Consider the following 26040-nt stretch of genomic DNA (forward strand, 5'->3'; position numbering starts at 1 on the left):
CAGGGAGTGATGAACAAGTAAAGCATATTTTTAGGGCTGTGAAACAATTCTTTATGATACCACTGTGGTGGATATGTGTCATTATATATTTTTCCAAACCCATAGTCTGTGCAATACTGAGTGAACTTTAACATAAATTATGGACTTTGAGTGATAATGATGTGCATCATTTGTTCCAATTGTACCACTCTGGGGCAGGATGTTGATAGTGGGGAAAGCTGTACATGTGTGGTGGCAGGAGTTACTTGGAAACTTAAAGTGCATTCTGCCTAATTTTTTCTGTTAGTCCAAAAGGGCTCTAAAAATAAAATCTATTCAAGGGGGAAAAAGAGATGGAAGTGAGAGATATTAAATATTACACATATAGTGTCATTGAATGAACTAAATATTACTGAATATATATACGTATATATACATATGTATGTGCAAACTTAGAATGCAATGAAGGTATCAGACATAAAAATTGAAAAAAATAATTCAGCATATAGTTTGTGCTACAATAGTTTATTTTGCAAGACAATGGGCAGGCTACAGGATACAATGGTATAGTTGCATGGGTTCAGTAAGAGCTAGTTGGACAAAATTTGCAAGGGTTCTAAAGTAAGTGCATTTATAATAATTTGTAGCAGGAACAATAACTTCCTCCCAATGTAATAAATAAAATTTCAGTTAATTATGGAGGCAACGTGTGAATCCCCATGAGACACACTTTCAGCCCAGAAGATTAAGATACAGATGAATGGGTTACAGAGTTATCGCAAGTACCAACTGCTTAGTGAGGAGCAATTAACAGTCAAAACTAAAGTCATTCCTATACGAGAGCTGCAATTTATTGTTTATGCTTAAACTGCTTAGCAATTTTGTTTTTAACTTAACTCACTTTGTGGTCATTTAAACCCTAGAATACCTATATAATTTAAATCTTAACTAAAGAAAACAATCAATTATTAGAAAAAATCAGAAAGAACTGAATATAAGTGAATTCTATTAATCATCTGATTTCTGGATTAATGCAGGGGCAGACTGCCTTTCTGTAGTCTAACCTACTGCTGAGATGGGTGAGTGGAGGTTATAAAACTGGTATCCTGAATGTAGGCATTTTAATCTATAATACCTACTTCAACAACTGATTAGTATTTTGCTTAGAAATCTTAGCATATGATGATATAATGCCAAAGAAAAGACATGCCAGAAGAGTGTAGTACTTTTTTTTATAAATATGACTTCCAGCATTCAGTAAGAGATAAACAATGCTCTCAAATGTGGTTTGATATGTTTCAGTTATTTCCAAACAAGAGTCTGCAAGGAGCGTAAAATAAGGTCAGCCATTATATTGCAACAAAACACTTAATACATACTGATGAATCTCCAAATATTTAACATGACATCAAATGCTTATTCAATTATCATAACTATTAGCAAGTAAGAGTAGGTGCTATTATGCCTGAGCCTAAATCCTTTTTTATCTAGGAAATAATATAATTAAATCCAGTTTAACAACCATCATGTAGTCTGGTTCCTAGAGAGTGTAATGCAAAGGTTGTGAGAGGAATATAAATTTGGATAAAACATAGTCCCTATAGTTAGTGAAAAATAACACAATGTAGTTGAGTTGGCAAATGACTCATTCCTAGTAGCTCTAGGAGAGGGTCTAATGTGTTCCTATTTGGGGGAAAGAGTGTTGCTTCCCTTTGTTGTACCGGCAAATAGTTTCAAATGTATCATCATGGAAATAACTCTCAAAGCTATTGGAAGTATTTTTGGCCTATGTAGAGGGAACTTATTTTAAACTATAGCATGTGTATTACTATAGCATAGTACCCTTTTGATACTGTATTACTCTAGTATGTAGCAATAATTTCATGGTATACCACTGTCCTTTGCCCTCTTACTGCTTCATGGCACCCAACACATAAACAACTGCATTAGCCTGTAAAAAATTCAGAGATAGCAAAATTAAATCACCAAATCAATAAATAGTACTTAGCAAGGGTTTATTGTGTATATAAGAGCAGTTCACCAATCAGTAGCTTCCAAACTTAAAACTGATATGTAGCTCAGGAGCATGACCTTCCAGGATCTCCTAAAGTGAAAATAAAGAAGTTGTTTAATGTTTACAATGGTTGGTTATTACGAGGGCTTCCAGATGGCAGGGAACTTGTTAGAAGTGATTATCTTTTTTAGGAAGATGACTTTTTTTTTTTTTTTTTTAGGAAGATGACTTAAGTTTCATTTGTGATTATCAGAGGTATTTATAAGAAATAGCTTGTTTCATTTATGTTCATGAAATGAGCTACATTTAGTTTTGCTCATGTGGCTTAAACGGTTTTATCCACTCAGGAAATTTTCAAGTCTGGTCTTTGTTTTGCATTTAATGTAGCAAGCTCAAATGATTCTGTGTTTATTTTACCCTTAACATTAAGTCATTTTTTTGCCTTTAGACTTTTCAAAGCTTATTTTTTAAGAAAAAGTTTGCTTTTGCTGAGGTAACATGATTTTTACCTTTAGCAAGAATATAACAGAAATATAAATATAACATATGGAAAGATGGACTTAGGCAGAATCTCTCCCCCACAAAACTACAATCTAACTGGGAAAAATTATAGAAAGCAGTCTTTTAAGTGCTCTAGAAACTGCCCTAAGGGCATATAGCAAATGGAGAAACAGTCTTTCAAGAAAATTTACTAAATCTCATTAAGAAAAACATGAATCTCTAACATTTGAGCCATGACCTGCTGCTCCATTACTTGCCACCTTATGTCTAACTACCAGGTGTTTAGGTGATCTATTAGGACAAAGAGTCAAATGGAAAGTAACAGTCAAGCCTTTACTCGCTTACTGTGATAATGCAGACAAGAGGCAAAGGAAAAAACATGCTGGCTCCCCACTCTTCTGTTTTCCCCCAGGGAATAGTACTGGGTGAGCATCAGTCAGATGGTATGCAATGCAGGTAGGGGGATTATCTCATTGCCAAGGAACCTTGAACAAAATGTTCCTACTGTTTTATGGGCCTTGAGAAGTAGGGCTCAGGAGATAGGTAAAGTCTAGGAGTGAGTCAGATGTCAAATGTACTGAGGGAAGGAAAAGTGACTTAGTCAAAACTCCCTTATAAGGAGGTCTTAGCAGAGGTGCCTAAAAACTGTCTCAGTGGAGGCTCTCAGATAAGGAAGCCTCCAAATGGAGGTACCTTGGCTGGGAAGGCAGGTATGTATAGGAGCACTATTGGCCCAGCCTTAATCCTTGACTGTATCTTTCTCCAGAAATTGTAATGTGCTGGCTATGCACAAAGTCTGAGGTGGGAAGGGTAGCTTTAGGTTTCCCCCATATGGTCTGTCAACTAAAGCCATTGCGATTGCCTATAGTTGGGTCTGAAAGATTGCACATTGAATTTTCACATGCAGCTGGAATCCTCATCCCCCCACTCTGTATTTGAGATGACACCCTATTCCAGTCATATGAAGTCAAGAAGACAGACTCTTTTTCTTTCCTACTTCAGGTCTGGAGCTATAGTTAAACCCTGGGAGAGGCCAGCTCTAAGCATTTTTCATTCTGTCTTCCTCAGCCCCATATTGCAGAAACTCTTTCGCAAGTAAGCATCTACAACAAGTTGAAAATATTGTGCACCTTTGTCCCACCCAGCTTGCTTACACATTGAAGGCTCCATGCCAGGAGGGGCAAGTCAAGAAGATGAGGAGCTACCATCCACTCCCCACCATGGGTACTTGCAGAACTGGGCTATTACTCCTGGAAGAGGAAGACTCCAAATTCTGTTCCTACAGAGTGGTGTAGAATTTATGACCAGTAGAAGGTGGTACATAACCACAAAGAGCTCTAAATCTTGGCCAAAGGGGATAAACTTTATTTGGAAAGTTGAGAATTTATGCGTAAAAGCAGCATTTAAAATAGAGTAGATTTTGGAGTTCCCGTCATGGTTAATAAGCCTGACTAAAATCCATGAGGATGTGGGTTCAGTCTCTGGCCTCGCTCAGTGGGTTGAGTATCCAGTGTTTATCATGAGCTGTGGTGTAGGTCACAGATGTGGCTCAGATTCCATGTTGCTGTTGCTGTGGCTGTGTCATAGGCTGGCAGCTGTAGCTACAATTCGACCCCTAGCTTGGGAACCTCCTTATGCTGTGGGTGCGGCCCTAAATAGACAAAAGACAAAAAAAAAAAAAAAAAAAAAAAAAAAAAAAAAAAAAAAACAGAGAAGATTTTGGTGGAGAGTCATCATTACCATGGAGGGTTGTAACTCCATTATATGAGAAAAATCACAGAGCAACAAGAAGTTTAATATTTAATACATCCTCTATTACTCTTCAAAGTGTCAAATTGTGAAAAATAAATTGTATGACAACCTTAACTTTAAGGCTAATAAGTGTTCTATATACAGGTTTCTTTTTTTAATTTTTATAGTTGATTTACAATGATTTACAATGTTCTGTCAATTTCTGCTGTACACCAAATTGACACAGTTTATACACATTCTTTTTTTTTCACGTTATCCTCCATCATGTTCCATCACAAGTGATCAGACACAGTTCACTGGGCTATATAGCAGAATCTCATTGCTTATCCATTCCAAATGCAATAGTTTGCATCTACTAACCCCAAAATCCAAGTCCCTACCCCTTCTTCTTGGCAACCACTAGTCTGTTCTCCATGTCCATGAGTTTATTTTGTTTCTGTAGATAGATTCATTAGTGCCATATATTAGATTCCTGATATAAGTGATATTATATGGTATTTGTCTTTCTCCTTCTGACTTACCTCATTTACTATGAGAGTTTCTAGTTCCAACCATGTTGCTGCAAATGGCATTATTTTGTTCTTTTTTATGGCTGAGTAGTATTCCATTGTGTATATATACCACATCATCTTAATCCATTCTTCTGTCATTGGACATTTAGGTTGTTTCCTTTTCTTGGCTATTGTGAATAGTGCTGAAATGAACATGGGGTGCATGTATCTTTTTCAATGAATGCTTTGTCTGGATATATGCCAGAGGTGAGATTTCTAGATCATATGGTAGTTCTACATTTAGTTTTCTGAGGTATCTCCACACTGTTTTCCATTGTGGTTTTACCAATTTACATTCCCACCAACAGTGAAAGAGGGTACCCTTTCTCCACACCTTCTCCAATATTTGTTATTTTTGGACTTATTAATGATGGCCATTCTAACTGATGTGGGGTGGTGCCTCATTGTAGTTTTGATTTGCATTTCTCTAATAATTAATGATGTTGAGCATTTTTTCATGTGCTTGTTGGCCAAATGTATGTCTTCTTTGGAGAAATGTCTATTTATGTCTTCTGCCCATTTTTCCATTGGGTTGTTTGTTTTTGTTTCACTGTTGATTTGTATGAGTTGTTTGTATATTTTGAAGATTAAGCCCTTGTCACTTGCATAATTTGCAACTATTTTCTCACATTCTGTAGGTGGTCTTTTTCTTATGGTTTCCTTTGATGTGCAAAAGCTTGTAAGTTTGATTAGTTCCCATTGGTAGGTTTTTGTTCTTATTTTTATTGCTTTTATTTCTATGGATCTAAGAAAACATTTGTGTGGTTAATGTCAGAGAATGTTCTGCCTATGTTCTCTTCTAGAAGTTTGATGGTGTCTTATGTTTAAGTCTTTAAGCCATTTTGAGTTTATTTTTGTGTATGCTATGAGGTTATGTTCTAGTTCATTGATGTACCTTCAGTTGTCCAGTTTTCCCAACACCACTTAGTGAAGAGACTGTCTTTTTTCCCATTTTATGTTCTTGCCTCCTTTGTCCAAGATTAATTGCCCATAGGTGTCAGGGTTTATTTCTGGGTTCTCTATTCTGTTCCATTGTTCTGCATGTCTGTTTTTGTACCAGTACCACACTGTCTTGATTACTGTAGCTATGTAATATTTTCTGAAGTCTGAGAGAGTTATGCCTCCTTCTTGTTTTTTTTTCCCCCTCAGGATTGCTTTGGCAATTCTGGATCGAATTACTTCTCAACATTTTTCACAGAACTAGAACAAACAATCCTGAAATTTATATGGAACCATATATACAGATTTCTGTCTTGTCTATTATTATACCTCAATATAAAGCTGGGCATTACACATTCAATGCAGAAAACCTGGATAGAATGGAAACATTAAGACCTCAAACTTCCCTTAGAAGAAAGTTAATGTGGTCATATGAGATATGGAGTCTAGCCATACATATTGAAATGGTGATAGGGAGTTATCATTGTGGTGTGGCTGAAATGAATCTGACTAATATCCATGAGGATATGGGTTTGATCCTTGGCCTCGCTCAGTGGGTCAGGGATCTTGCATTGCCATAATCTGTGGTGTAGGTCACAGGTATGGCTCAGATCCTACATAGCTGTGACTGTGGCATAGGCTGGCAGCTATAGCTCCAATTCGACCCCTAGCCTAGGCTGCAGGCATGGCTCTAAAAAGAAAAAAAAAGATAGAAGATTAGAGGTGATAGTCCTACATAGAAACTAATCTTGGGGTCCTTGGTGAAACTTAAATTCGTAAAACCTAATAATTGAAAGTTCAAACCTCTGGGCCTTATATTAAGGCCCATGAAAGTAAAATGTTTCAACAGTAATAAATATTGTCACTGGCTAATGCATTTAAAATTCAGTGTTATGCCAATATCAAGAAAAATTGTTCCTTAATATAACTTTGGCAGAATTTCTTAACAATCCAGCTATAATATTGCCTTTTGTCATATAAAATTTAGTATTATTCTATGCAAGCTTAATTATAAATCCAGCTGGTATTAAAAAAAAAAACTTCTATGATATAAAAAGTCTTTGTGCAATGTGGTGATTTAACTTTGAAGCAGTTTAAATGGGGTTTTCCTTTACCTGCAGCATTTCTCAGGTATTTCTAATTCAAAATTGGACAAAACCTAATTTTAAGAAACAATGAAAATATATGCACAAATAATTACAAACTACATTACATTATATGGCTGTACTTGTCAGATTCACCTGTATCATTGTAAGAGCAATGTTTTCTCTATTTAGCCCATCCTCATTTTTAAAAACTTTCTCATCCAGGAGTTCCATTGTGGCTCAGTGGAAACAAATGACTAGCATCCATGAGAACACAGGACAATCCTGGCCTTGCTCATGGGGTTGAGGATCCAGCATTGCTGTAAGCTGTGGTGTAGGTCACAGATGCAGCTCGGATTCTGTGTTGCTGTGGCTCTGGTGTAGGCTGGTGGCTACAGCTCTGATTGGACCCCTAACCTGGGAACCTCCATATGCCATGGAAGTGGCCCTAAAAAAAAAACAAACAAAAAACCTTCTTACTCATCCAGTCATTACACCAATGTTTTAAATATCTGGGTTTTCATAAGATGCATAAAACGTGTACACATATATTATCAAGCCTTAAAAGGAGGTGTTAGGCTTTGTGTTGGGGCACATTTTTCCTACTTTAGCCATTAGGACAGTGCAAGTGAGTGCTTCGTTATCCTGAAATATGCCTAGAACATAGTGACAAGGAATTTAGGAGAGCAGACTATGTTTAGAAATCCAGTCAAATTAGCAGTTGAAATCAGAACCTAAATTTGTTTCAAATCATTACCCTGGATGACCATGACTTCCCTGGATGCTGAATACTGAGTTTCTTCAGCAGAACTGCTGGTATAGCCTAACTGGTCACAGAAAGGCTATGCTTCCCTACACTTTTCAGCAATTCTTTTGTCCTTCTTGTTTTCAGCCTAACTACTTTATCTGGCTTTGAATAGCTGACTGAGGATCATTCACAAGGACTCAATGTTAATAGGTTGCCTGAGGTTAATTTTTTCCCAACTTTTTTATTGTTGTTTTTAAGCCTCAGGTGCTAAACTTTCTCCCTGTTGATCAGGTCCTATTTGTTAAGATTATTAAGATTGCAGGGGTGGGGGGGCTCACATGTAATTATGGATCAAGCTGCTCTTGAGTGTCAGTGGGGCATATTTGTAAATCTATTGTCAAATTAGAAAAAAGTCATAACAGGGCTATATTATTGTTTTTTCTGTGTGGTAATGCAAAATTGCAGCTAACCACTGTCTTTCTTATACTTTTTTTAGCCCATGCCACAGAAGCAACCCCAGCTGCAGTGACAATGCCAGATCCTTAACCCACTGTGCCAAAAGGGAACCCCTATTTTTTTAAAGCAAAAAGAAAGGTCAAACCCATGTAACTAAATGTTTTAATTAAGATCATAAGTTTTCCTAAAGGGGTGATCTACATGAATTTATTCTCAATTTCTCCTTGAAAATATAATAAAATTATCCTTTCCCCTGTGTTTATTTATGTGCATTTTTACAGTACTTGTGTGTATTATCTACTCCGTCCTTCACTCTAAATTAAATCATAAAAATTTGACTTCATAAAAATGTCTATTCAGTCCTACCACAGAATTTTACATGGGAGAAAAACCCCATAAACTGTGATTTCTCCTCAACTGGCATGTCATCGTGAAAGTACATGTTTAGGATATGCAGTCTTTTGAAATACATTGATAAATTTCTAACATGAACTTCACTTTCAGCTGTAACAATTGAATTCTTTTGAATTGTAATACAAATGAAATTCAAATACCTTTCAACTTGATACATCTTTTGGAGCCATTTCTTCTTTCTGTATTGCCATTTAGTTTTCTATATAAGTTCCTTGAACATAAGTTATATGACTAAAGCATTAATTTATTTGGCATAATAACAATACCAATTTAAGTGGAGCTATGAATTTGATTTATAAGAATTTGCTAATGTGTTCAATCCAATTAAGCATCTAAATATAAAAACAAATTATTAGGTAAAATAAATTTTTTAAGGACCACCTTTCAACAGTTTCATAGTATTTGACAGAAGGAAGCACAAATTGTTGGTTAAAAGTCATGAAGCTTCAGTCATCTGAAATGAAACTAATGAAATGATGTATTATTTTTAAATGAATTATTTTGTCAAATTACACTTGGCAACACTTTTTTGAAAAAAAATGATTTGCTCAAGTATTAAAATGTAAGCAAATATCTAGCTAACATGGCAATTCACACATGCTCTTATGAAACACTAAGATGAAAGTACAAAAAGTTTTAATTCACAAGGACAAAGAGGATAGAAAAAGAGGTAACAGGCAACAGCATTTTAGAAGTGTTGATAGAATTTTGGTGGATAGAATGTAACTAGATAAATGGTAACTGACTCAAGAGTGTGTGCAAAGCTGAGACCTAAAGCTGCAGGAGAGAAAGTGACCAGAAAAACATGCAGCTATGCCTTGTTGACAATAATATTTTCTAAGAGAAGCTTTTTCCATGTATTGTCTCTTTCTTTAGTGTACTTAGCTAAAAACCTCTGTCCAAAAAATCATAAATATCATTTCAGCATTAAAATATTTTTATTATTTAAATTAATAAATTTATCTTAGTCATTTGTAGAAAGGAAACAGTTTATCTATTTGGCAGTCAAGACAGCTGAAAACACAGTTCATCTGTTATACACACACTGGTGTCTTTGTTCTGTAGACAAAATCATGATAGACTCACTTCTGCAATTTCCAATTTTTGTTATCTGAGTTATAATTTGTTATTGAAAACAAAAGCATTGTTAACCAAACTGATTCAGTTCTTAGTGAAAAAGGTAGATTATTTTAAGTCAATCAAAGATGCTTCCCAAGCCATTTTGCCCCTCCAGCACCACCCCCCAAAATGGGAACCATGTAGTTTCTGGAACACACAGTACAAAGCCTAAAACCTTTCCAATTGCCTTGAGGAAAACCAAGCACTACCACTTTTCTAGTAACATTCAAGATATTGTAAATGGAAAAGGTAGTTAAAATATCTAAATATCAGTAAAAAGAATTGCATGAGTGTTTAATAGACAATTTCAACAGCAGAAATCCTGTCAAATACAGATGTAGAAATGCAGACAACATGGTAAGGAGTCATAAGAGCACATATGGATATCTGAAATGTGCAAAGCAGTTACATGAGATTTGATGGCAGGATGAGAAATCTTGCCTATGTAAAAACACTTTTCTTTAATTCTCTTTCCTCTAGCTACCACCCTAACTCTTTCCATCTATTCACAGACAAAGTCTGCAAAGTCTCCGCAACTCATCAGTTGAATTTAATCTGATTTCTGCCCTTATCATTCAATTTAAATTTCTCCTTCTATGGTCACTAGTGACTTTGAAATGGAGTTTTAACTAAAGAACAACCCCCCTTGGCTAAGAAGGCAGCTGCAGGCCTTTCCAGCTATGCTCATCACTATACCACCCTTCTTGTAATAATGTAACAACTGTGTGCTCTCTGTCCAAGCCAGCAGCCCTGCTAATCAGGTACCCAGCACTGCTTATCAGTTCTGCTTCTGTAACCTTGCTTGCTCAGTCTCTTAGGGAGGAACACTGTCTGCTTGGGGATGGGGGAGGTCTGGGATGCTTACATGGGAAAATCCAGACCTTGTAGTGTATAAAAGTTACTGAGAACAAAGACCTGGTGCTCAGACTCTGGAGGTGACTCCTCTGAGCCCGCACCAGTGCTGAATAAACCTTGCTTTTCCGTATCTCCGAGTGCTGTTTGTCTCCTTCCGTTGCCACAGTTTTTGCGGTTTCCACAACATTTTGGTGCGTTGGCCGGGAAGCTGACAACCGAGCTGGCCTCTTGTGCCACCGTTGTCGGGGAACTGGGGGAGGCCACGGTCGCCGGCCCGGTGACAGGTGGATAGCGCGCACTGGCCATTTTTCTGGATCCAGACCCTCACTAGGGCCGTGGCCTTGGCCCACACCACTTCCCGAACGGACTCAAAGGAGAGTGGAAATAGGTTCCAGGACAGGACGTCGGACTGGTGAGTGCCCCGGGGACATCTGCCCAAGTCAGGACCCGCCATATGGTGGAAGGAGAGACTGATCACCTCTCAGTGACCAAAGGGTCACTCAGGTCAGGGTTTGCTCCCTTGGGATCGGGAGGCTTGTCAATTCTGGTGTGTGTGTGTGAGTGACTGGAGAGAATGAGAGCCCGTGCTCCACCGTCTTTGGACTACGGAGCCAGAGTGAGTCCTAACCTGCAGTTCCGTGGCGACCTTCATATGGCTTATGGTGGCCCTCTTCAGGGGGATCCTGATGTTGGGGTTTATACAGTCCCACCTATGCTAAGAGGTGCCTGAAATATCTCCTCCGGGGGAGTGGTCAGGCGGACGAAGCGATTGTTACCTGAGGCCTTGCCCTCACTGTTTGTCTTGCATCACCGGCACAGGGTGGGACTTTACACAATGGGTAAATTAGCTTCCAAGCCCACTGTCTTAGAGTATATGGTTAAAAATTTTAAGAAAGGATTTTCTAGAGATTATGGTGTTAAGCTGAGTCCTGGAAAACTGTGTACCCTCTGTACCCTAGAGTGGCCCTCCTTTGGTGTTGGCTGGCCTCCGGAAGGGACCTTAGATGTGTTCACAGTTACAGCAGTATATAATGTTATAACAGGAGACCCTGGACACCCAGACCCATTTCCGTATATTGATCAATGGTTGAAAATTGCCTATTTGAGGCCCCCATGGGTTCGGTTCTGCACCACAGACCAGGGACAGTGTAGGGTGCTAGTAGCCCAGTCCAAGAAGAAAACCTTGTCTCAAAAAAAGGTGCCACCTATTTATCAAGGACAACCTGAGGCCTCGCCCCCTATTCCACCACCTTATGTGCTGCCGACCCCACCTCCAGGAGCCGAAGGTCCCCAGATGCCAGATAGCCCACCGCCTTCTGTTTCTCCTCTTCCTTCTGCTTCTGAAGTTCCCTAAGTGATATCACCCCCGCAGCCAGATTCTCCAGAACCTATGAGCAGGCGTCTCTGGTCAGCTCAGGGAGCAGCCACTCCAGCATTGCAAATGCCCTTACGGGAGACACGGGAACCACAGCAAGTCATCCCCGATGGGACCATACAAGAGGGGGGACGTTTTTATTATTACCAGCCCTTTTCCACTGCTGATCTCCTCAACTGGAAACACCATACTCCCTCATATTCTGAAAAGCCTCAGGTGCTGATTGATCTCTTAGAATTCATTTTCCAGACACACTGTCCCACCTGGATAGACTGCAGGCAACTCCTTTTTACTCTATTTGACACTAAAGAGCGCTGGCAAATTGTAACAGAAGCAGAAAAATGGCTTCAGGCCAATGCGGGGGGTCGAACAGACTTGGCAAACTGGGTGAGGAAAGCCTTCCCAGAAGAAAACCCCCACTGGGACTATGACACTGAAGAAGGGAAACGTAACCTAGAGAGGTACCAGCAGGCCTTCCTACAGGGGGCAAAAGCTGGGGCTAAAAAGCCCACTAATATAGCTAAGATCAGTGAGATACTACAAGAGCCGAATGAAAGCCCAGCCAAATTCTATGAGAGACTATGTGAGGCTTTTCGAACCTACACCCCTTTTGATTCCGAGGCCCCTGAGAACCAACGGATGATAAATGCTGCCTTTGTGGGACAAGCCCAATCAGATATCCATAAAAAGCTACAGAAATTAGAAGGCTTTGCAGGAGAAAATGCCACTAAACTGTTGGAAATAGCCAACAAGGTTTTTATTAACCGAGACCAGGTGGCCCGCTGTGATGCAGAAAAGAGAATGAAACAAAAAGTGACTCTTCTGGCAGCCGCCCTGTCAAAACCGGTGCCCCCAGTGGGAGCACCCTGTAGGGGACAAAGCACAAGGCCAGGGAAAAGGAGTCCCCTGGAACATGACCAATGTGCTTACTGCAAAGAAAAGGGACATTGGAAAAATGAATGCCCCAACTGTCCTGAGAAAAAGACCAAGGCCCCACCTAGCCGGTACCCATCTGAGCCATTCAGCACCAACTGGATCGGCCTAGCTGAATCTGATTAGGGGGGACCAGGCTCTCTCCAATTGGGCCCCCGAGAGCCTATCGTCAGAATTCAAGTAGGGGGCCACCCCATAGACTTTATGGTTGACACAGGTGCTGAACTTTCTGTGGTTACACAACCTGTGGCTCCCCTCTCGGGGAAAGAAACCACCATTGTTGGGGCCACAGGTAACCAAACCCACACACCCTTCTGCGGTCCTCGACGATGTTGGTTAGGAGGCCATGAAGTAATACATGATTTTCTTTACCTGCCTGACTGCCCAGTCACCCTGATGGGAAGAGACCTGCTGGCTAAAATGGGGACACAAATTTCCTTTTCTACTGATGGATCGGCCCAACTTAAATTGACAGAACCCCCCTCTCCTTTAATCATGGCTGTTGCTATAAAAAGGGAAGAGGAATGGTGCTTGTACTCTTCCTCTTCAGAAATGGGGACCGTTCCCCCAGAACTAGAGACTAAATACCCATTGGTTTGGGCTGAAGGAAACCCACCAGGACTGGCAAAATGCCACGCTCCTGTCTTAATTGATCTAAAACCCGGAGCTCAACCAGTAAAGCTACGGCAATACTCAATTCCCAGAGAAGCTCGACTGAGAATCCAGGTTCACCTGGATAGGCTGCTTCAGCATGGACTGTTAATAAAATATCAGTCCCCTTGGAACACCCCTTTACTGCCCGTGAAAAAATCAGGAACACAGGACTACCGCCCAGTACAGGACTTGAGAGCCATAAATGAAGCAACAGTCACATTACACCCGTCCGTCCCTAACCCATATACCCTGCTAGAGCTGATCCCCTCCACTGCTGAGTGGTTTACTTGCCTGGACTTAAAAGATGCTTTTTTCTGCCTCTGGGTGGCACCTGCCAGTCAGCCCTTGTTTGCTTTTAAATGGGAGAATCCACATACAGGGACAAAGGAACAGCTCACTTGGACTAGACTCCCACAAGGATTCAAAAACTCTCCCACTCTTTTTAGCGGTGCCTTAGCTGCTGACCTGGCTGAATTTCCTGGACAAAAACTGGGCTGTGTTTTGCTACAGTATGTTGACGACCTCTTACTAGCTGGCATCACGGAGGCTCAGTGCCTAGAGGAAACAAGAGCTCTCCTTTCCCTACTGATGGAGGCAGGGTATCGGGTATCAAAGAAAAAGGCACAAATCTGCAAAAAAAACAAGTCAAGTATCTGGGCTTCAACATCATGCAGGGCCGACGAATGCTGGGGACTGAAAGAAAGCAGGCAGTTTGTGCCATTCCTGTCCCTACCACCCGCCGGAAGGTTCGTGAGTTCCTAGGGGCAGCAGGATTCTGTCGGATATGGATCCCTGGGTTTTCAGACCTGGCCAGGCCTCTGTATGAGGCTCTAAAAGGGGAAGAAAAGGCTCCCCTTAAATGGGGACCAAGCCAGGAGACAGCGTTTCAGACAATCAAAACCAAACTCACTGAGGCTCCAGCCTTGGGAGTTCCTAATGTAACCAGAGAATTTAACCTTTTTGTTCATGAGAAAAATGGCATGGCTTTGGGAGTCTTAACTCAAGAATTTGGGCCTTAGCAGAAGCCAGTGGCATATCTGTCTAAACAAATTGACTCAGTTGCTGCCGGATGGCCTCCCTGCCTCCGAGTGCTGGCAGCTACCACCTTGTTGGTAAGAGAGGCTGACAAGTTGACCCTGGGACAAAACCTCAATGTTAAAGTCTCACACTCAGTTGTAACCCTAATGGATACCAGGGGCCACCATTGGCTCACACATGCACAAATGACTCAATATCAAGGGTTACTATGTGAAAATCCACAGGTAAAACTGGAGGTTGTACGAACTCTGAACCCAGCCACCTTTCTGCCAGATGAAGAGGGGCCCCCAGACCATAACTGCCTGGAAGATGGGTAGAGGCCTTCCCTACCCGAACTGAAAAGACAAGGGAAGTAACCAAGGCACTCCTGAGAGACATTATTCCCAGATATGGAATGCCTCTCTGACCATTGGGTCAGATAATGGACAGGCATTTGTGGCCGAAACAGTACATCAGGTGGCAAAAGCTTTACAGATCCGAAGGAAACTACACTCTGCTTATTGCCCTCAAAGTTCAGGGAAAGTAGAACGCATGAAGCGAACCCTTAAACAGACCCTGGCAAAGTTATGTCAGGAAACTGGCTTGCCCTGGATAGACATGTTGACGGTGGCCCTCTCAAAAGTGAGATGCTCACCCCGAGCGGGAATAGGATTCTCGCCATTTAAAATCTTATATGAAAGGCCACCTCCACTAATCAGTTTAAAAGGAAACACCAGGGAGTTGGGAGACTTGGAATTACACAAACAATTACAAGGACTGGGGCTCACTATTTCTCGGATACATAAATGGGTCACAGACAGAATACCTGTGTCCTTAGGTATAACAGTATACCCCCACAAGGCGGGGGACCAGGTGTGGATAAAGGACTGGAAAAAGAAGCCTTTGAGGCCAGAATGGAAGGGCCCCTTTACTGTAATTCTAACCACCCCCACTGCTCTTAAAGTAACAGGAATAGATGCTTGGATCCATCATTCTAGAGTAAAACCGGCTGGCACAGCTGATGACCATGGAGAGTGGGAGACTGCCCTCGATCCGGAGAGACCTCTTCGCCTGACAATAGAGAGAAGGAGATGACAATCTCAAAGCCCTGCTCTGACCACACCGGAAGCTGGTCAGTCAACGCACGGCTGAAGCTTGAGGAATCGGCTGCCTTTGAGCCCAAATGGAAGGAGAGTTTCAAAATAAACATTCACATTGACGGAAGAGGCCTTGACCCTGGAGCTGTGCTACATTTCCAGAGAATCACGTTTGTGCTCCAAGCTGCCTCTCACAGGGTCTTTCATTCCTTTTATGAAGAGATAAAAAAACACCCCACCTCCCATTCCCACCACAACTAAGAACTTGTTCTTAGCCCTGGCAGAAACTATTGCACAAACTCTCAAGGTTTTCTCTTGTTATGTATGTGGGGGAACAAACACAGGAGACCACCGGCCTTGGCAAGCCAGAAAACTGGACCCATTAGAGCCTCATAATGAGACTGCATACCCCCAACTCACCGATGGGGTATGGCTCCTCAAAACTGCTACTATTGGGAAAAATTGTCTTGCGAGGTGGGGAGGACGGTCTAATGTTTCAGTTAAAAGCCTAACATGTTTAGGCCTAAGGTGTTATAATCTAACTGCCCAAAAGACTCAATGGTGGTCATCCTCCAATCTCTCAGAGCCCAAACCTAATCCCTTGTCTAACTTTTCCCTCCTTTGACAAACATGAAAAGATATCAGTGCTGATATCCAGTGGCGGGCACCAAAGGGATTATATTGGATTTGTGAAAAAATGGCCTATTCCATACTCTCCCCCAATTGGGCTGGGGCACGTGTACTGGGAACAATCAGACCTTCCTTCTTCCTGCTCCCGCTGTCACTAGGGGAGCAACTGGGAGTTCCTATATATAGGGCACAGGGTGCCCAGAGAGACCGGAGGACTCTCCAAATTGGAGACTGGAAAGATGTTGAATGGCCCCCAGAACAGATAATTCAATATTATGGGCCTGCCACCTGGGCAGAGGATGGCTCTTGGGGATATCGCATCCCTATCTATATGCTAAACCGCATCATCAGACTACAGGCGGTTTTGGAACTTATAACAAATGACACTGCAAGGGCCTTGACTATATTGGCCCAACAACAAACTGAAATGCACAGTGCAATCTACCAAAATCGCTTGGCCTTGGATTATTTACTTGCTTCTGAAGGAGGGGTTTGTGGAAAATTTAACTTAAGTAATTGCTGTCTACAAATAGATGACACCGAAAAGGTGGTAAAAAAAATTGCTGACCGCATAACTAAACTTGCCCATGTACCTGTACAAACTTGAAAAGGATGGGATATAGACAGCCTCTTTGGTAAATGGTTCTCTTGGTTGGGAGAAATTAAGACAATGGTCGGAATAATCATGGTTATACTCACAGGGTGCCTACTTTTTCCCTGCCTTGTACCTCTCCTGATAAATATTATAAAAGGTTTTATAAAAACCATGGTTGAAAAAAAAACGGCCTCCCACCTGCTACTTATCAGAGGCTACCAAAGGGTTATGACTGATGATGAACTCTAAAGGGTGCAAATGCACCCTGAACATCAAGAGGGGGGAATGAAATAGAGTTTTAACTAAAGAACAACCCCCCTTGGCTAAGAAGGCAGCTGCAGGCCTTTCCAGCTATGCTCATCACTATACCACCCTTCTTGTAATAATGTAACAACTGTGTGCTCTCTGTCCAAGCCAGCAGCCCTGCTAATCAGGTACCCAGCACTGCTTATCAGTTCTGCTTCTGTAACCTTGCTTGCTCAGTCTCTTAGGGAGGAACACTGTCTGCTTGGGGATGGGGGAGGTCCGGGATGCTTACATGGGAAAATCCAGACCTTGTAGTGTATAAAAGTTACTGAGAACAAAGACCTGGTGCTCAGACTCTGGAGGTGACTCCTCTGAGCCCGCACCAGTGCTGAATAAACCTTGCTTTTCCGTATCTCCGAGTGCTGTTTGTCTCCTTCCGTTGCCACAGTTTTTGCAGTTTCCGCAACAAAATCACATCCCTCAAGTCTATGTCAGATTACCTCATTATGGGTTCTCATGATGTCATATTTACTAAGATCATTTTTCTCTGTTTGTGATTAGATGTCCATTACTGTGATTATTTGATTTTTGCTTTATGTCACTATATTTTAAGCTCATTAGGGTAGCAACTATGCCTCATTAGCTCACTGATGTCTAACATTAACACACAGCCTGATAGACAGAGGGAGCTTAATAAGTATTTGTTAAAAAATTAATTAAATGGTGAATTGATGTGTTTGGAGGAAGGGCTTTGTATCTCATAAATAGGGAGCCAGAGATCAATGAAGAATCATTCTCGTAAGCCTCCAAATCTTCCAATTAGTTAGTTTCTCAAAATTCTCAAGGTTATGAAAAATAAATTTAAAATAAACTTTTCATCTAAAAAATAATACAGAATGTTTTGTTTGAAATTTAATAAGAGAGAAAGTATGGTGAGAACTGAATTGATAGTTTAAGTTCTATTTCTACCACTATCTGAATGAATTTTGGCAAATCATGTTACCATTCTGAGCCTTGGTTTACCCTTCTATAAATTTAAGGAGTTAGAATATAGTCTTTGTGAAATCTTCCAACTTGAATTCTTTTATATTTCAGGATGTTGATGATCACTGATCAGTCTAGAAATCATCATTTGAATTAGATAATATATTAAATTCTTTGAGATAATATCTAATTCACCAAAATATACCCCTAAAATATCATATAGATTAATTTTTGCCGCAACAAAAATATAATGGGGAAATTCTGCTTGTAAATATGATATAGAAAGATAGAAAATGTTGATGTTATACACAATAATAAAAAGTCATATTAACTATGGAATCATATTTTGTCTTTAACACATCAAAGAGCTGAAGTCATAGAATAAGTAGCCTGAAATCAAAGGTTTCAGTATACTTCATGAAACCAGGGATAGAATCAGTGAACTTGAAATTGGGTCAGTAGAAATTACCCAATAAAACATAGAAGAAAAAATGAAAAAAGAGATGGAGAGAAGAGAGGGTCCAAGAGTTGAGCTCAAGAGAAGTGAGAATAAATGGGCAGGAAAAAACATTTGAAGACATACTGGCTAAGATTTTTTCCAAAAGTAATTAAACTATTCAAACCACAGTTCCATAAAACTCAGAGATTCCCCCCTTCAAGAAGGTAATTGATATTCTAAAGGAAAAATAGTAGGACTATGTTGCAGATTCATGTCCCATATATAAATAAAATGTATGTCAATAAAGGCACAAAAATATGGGAAGGAGGTATTGGAAGTATGCTGTTGAAAGATCCACATAATATACATCAATCAGCATAATATTTTTGAAAGTAGATATGATTAACAAAAATACATAGTAAGCATTGGGAGAATTCTTTTAAAAAATAAAAAGCAATATAAATAATGAGCCACTGCTGGAGATAACAATGCAGTAATTAAAACAAACAATCCAAAAGTAGGTAGAAAAAGAGGGAAAAAGAGGTAAAGAAAAGATGTTGCAACAGAACAAAGGGTGGGGAAAAAAATGTAATTGTAATGTATACATGTAAGGATAACTTGATCCCCTTGCTGTACAGTGGTAAAATAAAAAAATATATATATATATAAAATAAAAATAAATAAAATAAATTAAAAAAAAGAAAAGATGCAAAGAAAACAAATAAGATCCTATTGCTTTAAGGCCAACTTTATTAATAATGACATTAGTATAAATGTTCTAATTCAGGAATTGGTAAGCTTCAGCCCATAGGACAAATCTGCTTTACTATCTGCTTTTGTAAATAAAGTTTCATTGGAAAACATCCATAATCATAAATTTACCTATTTCTATGGCTTCTTTAATGGAACAACAACCAAGTTATGTACTTGGGACAGAGTCCATAAGGCCTGAAAATTTTAAATATTTACTATCTCTTTATTTAAAAAAAGTTTACCAAACTATGAAATAAACACATACAACTAAAGACACTGACATATAAAATATTTTTAAAGACAATATCCAATTATAATCTGTCTATAAGAAAACTTTCATTTTATTTATTTATTTTTAATTGCTTATTTTTTGCCACTCTTATGGCATATGGAAGTTCCTGGGCCAGGGATCAAAAACATGCAAAAGCAGCAGCCTGGGCTACTGCAATGACAACACCAGATCCTTAACGTGCTGCACCACAAAGGCTCTCCAGCAAACTATTTTAAATATGAGATATATGTTGAAAGTAAAAAGCTTGAAAAAATATACCACACATGCATTAATCAAAAGAAACTTAGATTGGCTATCTTAGACAAGTAAACTTCAGAACAATAAAAAATATCAGAGAAGAAAAGAGAGACTACATTATGTTAAATATGTTGATTCACCAAGAAAGTATAATGATCTAAATGTGCATGCGTCTAAAAGAGTTTAAAAATATACGAAGCAATAAACCCATTGCAAATTTAGGAACTTTGTGTCAGGAATGAAAGTCAAAGACCAAAATATTAGAATAAAATGTACACCTAGTGCTGTTATCACTTAGGAAATTACAAAGGTTTTAGGAGTCCTGTGTTAGGTACCAGAGATGAAGACCAATATATGTATAATATCTCATGTGTTTCAATAAAGAAAAATTTATGTCCAGGAGGCTTTGCTGATGAAATATAACCATCATTAAAGGAATAGTAGTGTCTGTTCTACGAAAAGTCTGCATCAAAAAAGAGTAAAGTGAGATGGGATTAAGATGGTGGAATAGAAGGACTGGAGCTCAACTACTTTCCTAAAAACAACAAAATTCAGAATTAAAGGCTGAGCAATTTCCAACCAAATGGACCAGAAACCTTAAAAAAGATATCCTACTCCAGAAGACAAAGAGGGGGCCACATCAAGAGATAGGAGGGGTGATTACATGATACAAACAACCCCATACCTCCTGGGTGAGAAGCCCCACAGACTGGAAACTAACTGGTTCACAGAGGCTCACCTACAGGAGTGAGAGTTCTGAGCCCCACATCAATCTCCCACATGTAGGGATCTGGCACTGGGAGAAGGAGCCCCCAGAGCATCTGGCACTGAAGGCCAGTGGGGCTTGTGTGCAGGAGCTCCATGAGATTGGGGGAAATGGAGACCCCATTCTAAAAAGTTGCACACAGACTTTCACATGCACTGGGACCCAGGGCAGAGCAAGGTCTCCACAGGAATCTGGGTAAAACCTGACTGCAGTTCTTGGAGGAACTCCTGAGAAAAGAGGGATGAATGTGGCTTGTTGTGGAGAAAGGACAGTGGAAGCAAAGCTCTCAGGAATATTCAGCAGCTGCCTTTCTCTGGAGGTGGCCATTTTGGGAAAATCTGGCTCCACCTGTCAGTCAGTGCTGAGAAGCCCCAGGGCAAACACCAACCCTGGTGGGATCACAGCCCCGCCCCTCAGTAAACAGGCTGCCTAAATTCTGCCCAGGCACACAGCTGCCTCTAATCCCATCCAGAGACTAAGTCCCACCCACCAGAGAGATAGGAATGAACTCCACCTACCAGTGGGCAGGATCAGTCCCTCCCACCAGGAAGCCTACAGCAAGCCCCCACACCAACCTCAGCCACAAGTGGGGAAGACACCATAAGTAAGAGAGGCTACAACTCTATTATCTATAAAAAGGTCACCACACCAAAAACATATAAAAATTAAAAGACAGAGAACTATAACTCAGATGAGGAAAGAAGAAAAACCCCCAGAAAACTGACTAAGTAATCAGGAGATTCTCAGCCTCCAGGAAAAAGACTTTAGATTGTTGATGCTGAAGATGATGCAAGACATTGGAAATAAACTGGAGGCAAAGACGGATAATTTACAGGAAACACTGAGCAAAGAGATACAAGATATAAAAATTAAACAAGAAGAGATGCAAAAAGAAGAAGAAAAAAGAGCAACAAAAACAAATCCAAAGCAATTAATAAAATGGCAATAAGAACATACATATCAATAATTACCTTAAACGTCTCAACCAAAAGATGGACAAACTGAATGGATACAAAAAAAAAAAAAGATCCATATATATGCTATCTCCAAGAGATCCACTTCACTTCTAGGGACACATACAAATTGAAAGTGAGAGAATGGAAGAAAGTATTTCATGCAAACGGGGATCAAAAGAAAGCTGGAGTAGCAATACTCATAATAGACAAAATAGACTTTAAAATGAAGAATATTTTAAGGAAAAAGAAGGTCATTACATAATGACCAAAATATCAATCCAAGAAGAAGATATAACAATTCTGAAGAACTACACATCCAACATAGCCTCACCACAATATATAAGGCAACTGCTAACAATCGTAAAAGGACAAAAAGACAATAACAATAGCAGTGGGACTTTAATACCCAACTTATAGCAGTGGACAGATCATCCAGACAGAAAATCAATAGGAAACATAAAAGTTAGTTCAAATAAACAAGCTAACTTACATTTAAAGCAGCTAGAAAGAGAAGAACAGACAAAACCTAAAGTTAGCAGAAGGAAAGAAATCATAAAGATCAGAGCAGAAATCAATGAAATAGAAAAGAAGAAAACCACAGAAAAGATCAATGAAATGAAAAGCTGGTTCTTTGAAAACATCAACAAAATTGATAAGCCCTTAGTCTTATCAAGAAAAAAAGAGAGAGGACTCAAATCAATAAAATTAAAAATGAAAAAAGGAGAAGTAACAACGGACATCGCATAAATACAAAGGATCATAAGAGACTACTGTATCAACTATACACCGATAAAATGGGAAACCTAGAAGAAATGGACAAATTCTTAGAAAGGTACAATTTTCCAAGAATAAACCATGATGAAAGAGAAAAAATGAAGGGACCCATCACAAGTACTGAAATTGAAACTGTGATTAAAAAGATTCCAACAAACAAAAGTCCATGACCAAGTGGCTTCACAGGTGACTACTATCAAACATTTAGAGATGAGCTAAAACCTATCCTTCTGAAACTATTTCAAAAAATTGCAGAGGAAAGGATACTCCCAAACTCAGTCTATGAGGCCACCATCACCTTTATACCAAAACCAGACAAAGATAACACAAAAAAAGAAAACTACAGGCCAATTTCAGTGATGAACCTAGATGCAAAAATGCTCAACATATACTACGAAATAGCATCCAACAATACATTAAAAGGATTGTACATCATGATCAAGTGGGATTTATCCCAGGGATGCAAGTGTTCTTCAAAATCAGCAAATCCATCAGTGTGATACACCACATTAACAAACTGAAGAATAAAAATCATATGATCCTCTCAATAGACACGGAAAAAGCCTTTAACAAAATCCAACACACATTTCTGATGAAAACCCTTCAGAAAGTGTGCATAGTGGGGACCTACCTCAACATAATGAAGGCCATATATGACAAACCCACAGAGAACATCATTCTCAATGGTGAAAAGCTGAATGAATTCCCGCTGAGATCAGGAACAAGACAAGGATGTCCACTCTTGACATTTCTCTTCAACATAGTTTCGGAAGTTCTAGCCATAGCAATCAGAGATGTAAAAGAAATAAAAGGAATCCAAATTGTAAGGGAAGAAGTAAAACTATCCCTATTTGCAGATGACATGATACTATACCTAGAAAATCCTAAAGATTCTACCAGAAAACTATTAGGGCTCATCCATGAATTTGGCAAAGTCACAGGATACAAAATTAATACACAGAAATTGATGGCATTTCTATACACTAACAATGAAAGATCAGAAAGAAAATTAGGAAAGCAATCCCATTTACCACTGCATCCAAAAGAATAAAATACCTAGAAGTAAACCTACCTAAAGAGACAAAAGACCTGCTTTCTGAAAACTATAAGCCACTGATGAAAGAAATCAAAGATGACACAAATAGATGGAAAGACATACCATGCTAGTGGGTTGGAAGAGTTAATACTATCAAAATGACTATACTACCTAAGGCACTCTACCGATTCAAAACAATCCCTATCAAAGTACCAAGGACATTTTTCACAGAACTCAAACAAAATATTTTAAAGTTTGTTTGGAAGCACAAAAGATCAAGAATACCAAAGACATCTTGAAAAAGAAAAATGGAGCTGGAGGTATCAGGCTCCTTGATTTCAGATTCTACTAAAAAGCAACAATCATCAAAACTGGCACAGGACAGACATATAGATCAATGGAACAGGATAGAAAGCCCAGAATTCAGTATAGAGGGAACATTCCTGAATATAATCAAAGCCATTTATAATAAACCCACAGCAAATATAATCCTCAATGGAGAAAAACTGAAAGCCTTCTCACTCAAATCTGGAACAAGACAAGGATGCCCACTCTCACCACTGCTCTTCAACATAGTTTTGGAAGTCCTAGCCACAGCAATCAGAAAAACAAAAGAAATAAAAGGCATCCATATAGGAACAGAAGAGATCAAACTGTCACTGTATGCAGACGACATGATACTATACATAGAAAACCCTAAGGACTCAACACAAACACTACTTGAACTGATTAATAAATTCAGCAAAGTGGCAGGATATAAGATTAACATTCAGAAGTCAGTTGCATTTCTGTATACCAGCAATGAAATATTGGAAAAGGAATACAAAAACACAATACCTTTTAAAAGTGCACCTCACAAAATCAAATACCTCGGAATACACCTGACCAAGGAGGTAAAGGACCTATATGCCGAGAACTATAAAACTTTAATCAAAGAAATCAAAGAAGATGTAAAGAAATGGAAAGATATTCCATGTTCCTGGATTGGGACAATCAATATTGTAAAAATGGCCATCCTACCCAAAGCAATCTACAGATTCAGTGCAATCCCTATCAAATTACCCAGGACATTTTTCACAGAACTAGAACAAACAATCCAAACATTTATATGGAACCACAAAAGACCCAGAATCGCTAAAGCAATCCTGAGGAACAAAAACCAAGCAGGAGGCATCACTCTCCCAGACTTCAAGAAATACTGCAAAGCCACAGTCATCAAAACAGTGTGGTACGGGTATCAAAACAGACAGACAGACCAATGGAACAGAATAGAGCACCCGGAAATAAACCCTGACACCTGTGGTCAGTTAATCTTTGACGAGGGAGGCAAGAGCATAAAATGGGAAAAAGAAAGTCTATTCAGCAAGCATTGCTGGGAAACCTGGACAGCTGCATGCAAAGCCATGAAACTAGAACACACCCTCACACCATGCACAAAAATACACTCAAAATGGCTGAAAGACTTAAATATAAGACAAGGCACCATCAAACTCCTAGAAGAGAACATAGGCAAAACACTCTCTGACATCAACCTCATGAATATTTTCTCAGGTCAGTCTCCCAAAGCAACAGAAATAAGAGCAAAAATAAACCCATGGGACCTAATCAAACTGACAAGCTTTTGCACAGCAAAGGCAACCAAAAAGAAAACAAAAAGACAACTTAGAGAATCGGAGAAAACAGTTTCAAATGATGCAACTGACAACCGCTTAATCTCTAGAATATATGAGCAATTTATACAACTCAACAGCAAAAAAGCCAATCACCCAATGGAAAAATGGGCAAAAGACCTGAATAGACATTTCTGCAAAGAAGATATACAGATGGCCAACAAACACATGAGCAAATGCTCAACATCGCTGATTATAAGAGAAATGCCAATCAAAACCACCATGACATACCACCTCACACCAGTCAGAATGGCCATCATTCATAAATCCACAAATAACAAGTGCTGGAGGGGCTGTGGAGAAAAGGGAACCCTCCTGCACTGTCGGTGGGAATGTCAACTGGTACAGCCACTATGGAGAACAGTTTGGAGATACCTTAGAAATCTATACACAGAACTTCCATATGACCCTGCAATCCCACTCTTGGGCATCTATCCGGACAAAACTCTACTTAAAAGAGACACATGCACCCGCATGTTCATTGCAGCACTATTCACAATAGCCGGGACATGGAAACAACCCAAATGTCCATCAACAGATGATTGGATTAGGAAGACATGGTATATATACACAATGGAATACTACTCAGCCATAAAAAAGAATGACATAATGCCATTTGCAGCAACATGGATGGAACTAGAGACTCTCATACTGAGTGAAATGAGCCAGAAAGACAAAGACAAATACCATATGATATCACTTATAACTGGAATCTAATATCCAGCACAAATGAACATCTCCTCAGAAAAGAAAATCATGGACTTGGAGAAGAGACTTGTGGCTGCCTGATGGGAGGGGGAGGGAGTGGGAGGGATCGGGAGCTTGGGCTTATCAGACACAACTTAGAATAGATTTACAAGGAGATCCTGCTGAATAGCATTGAGAAATATGTCTAGATACTCATGTTGCAACAGAAGAAAGGGTGGGGGAAAAATATAATTGTAATGTATACATGTAAGGATAAACTGACCCCCTTGCTGTACAGTGGGAAAATAAAAAAAAAAAAAAGAAAGCCCAGAATTCAACCCACGCACCTACAGCCAACTCATCTATGACAAAGGAGGCAAGAAGATACAATGGAGAAAAGACAGCCTGTTCAATAAGTGGTGCTGGGAAAACTGGACAGACACATGGAAAAGAATGATATTAGAACAATCCCTTACCCCATACACA

This window comes from Sus scrofa, chromosome X (assembly GCF_054392235.1).
Source record: "Sus scrofa isolate SSC_HxYL_T2T_F1_AM1 chromosome X, Sscrofa_HxYL_maternal_Yorkshire_Landrace_v2.0, whole genome shotgun sequence".
Lineage (NCBI taxonomy): Eukaryota > Metazoa > Chordata > Mammalia > Artiodactyla > Suidae > Sus > Sus scrofa.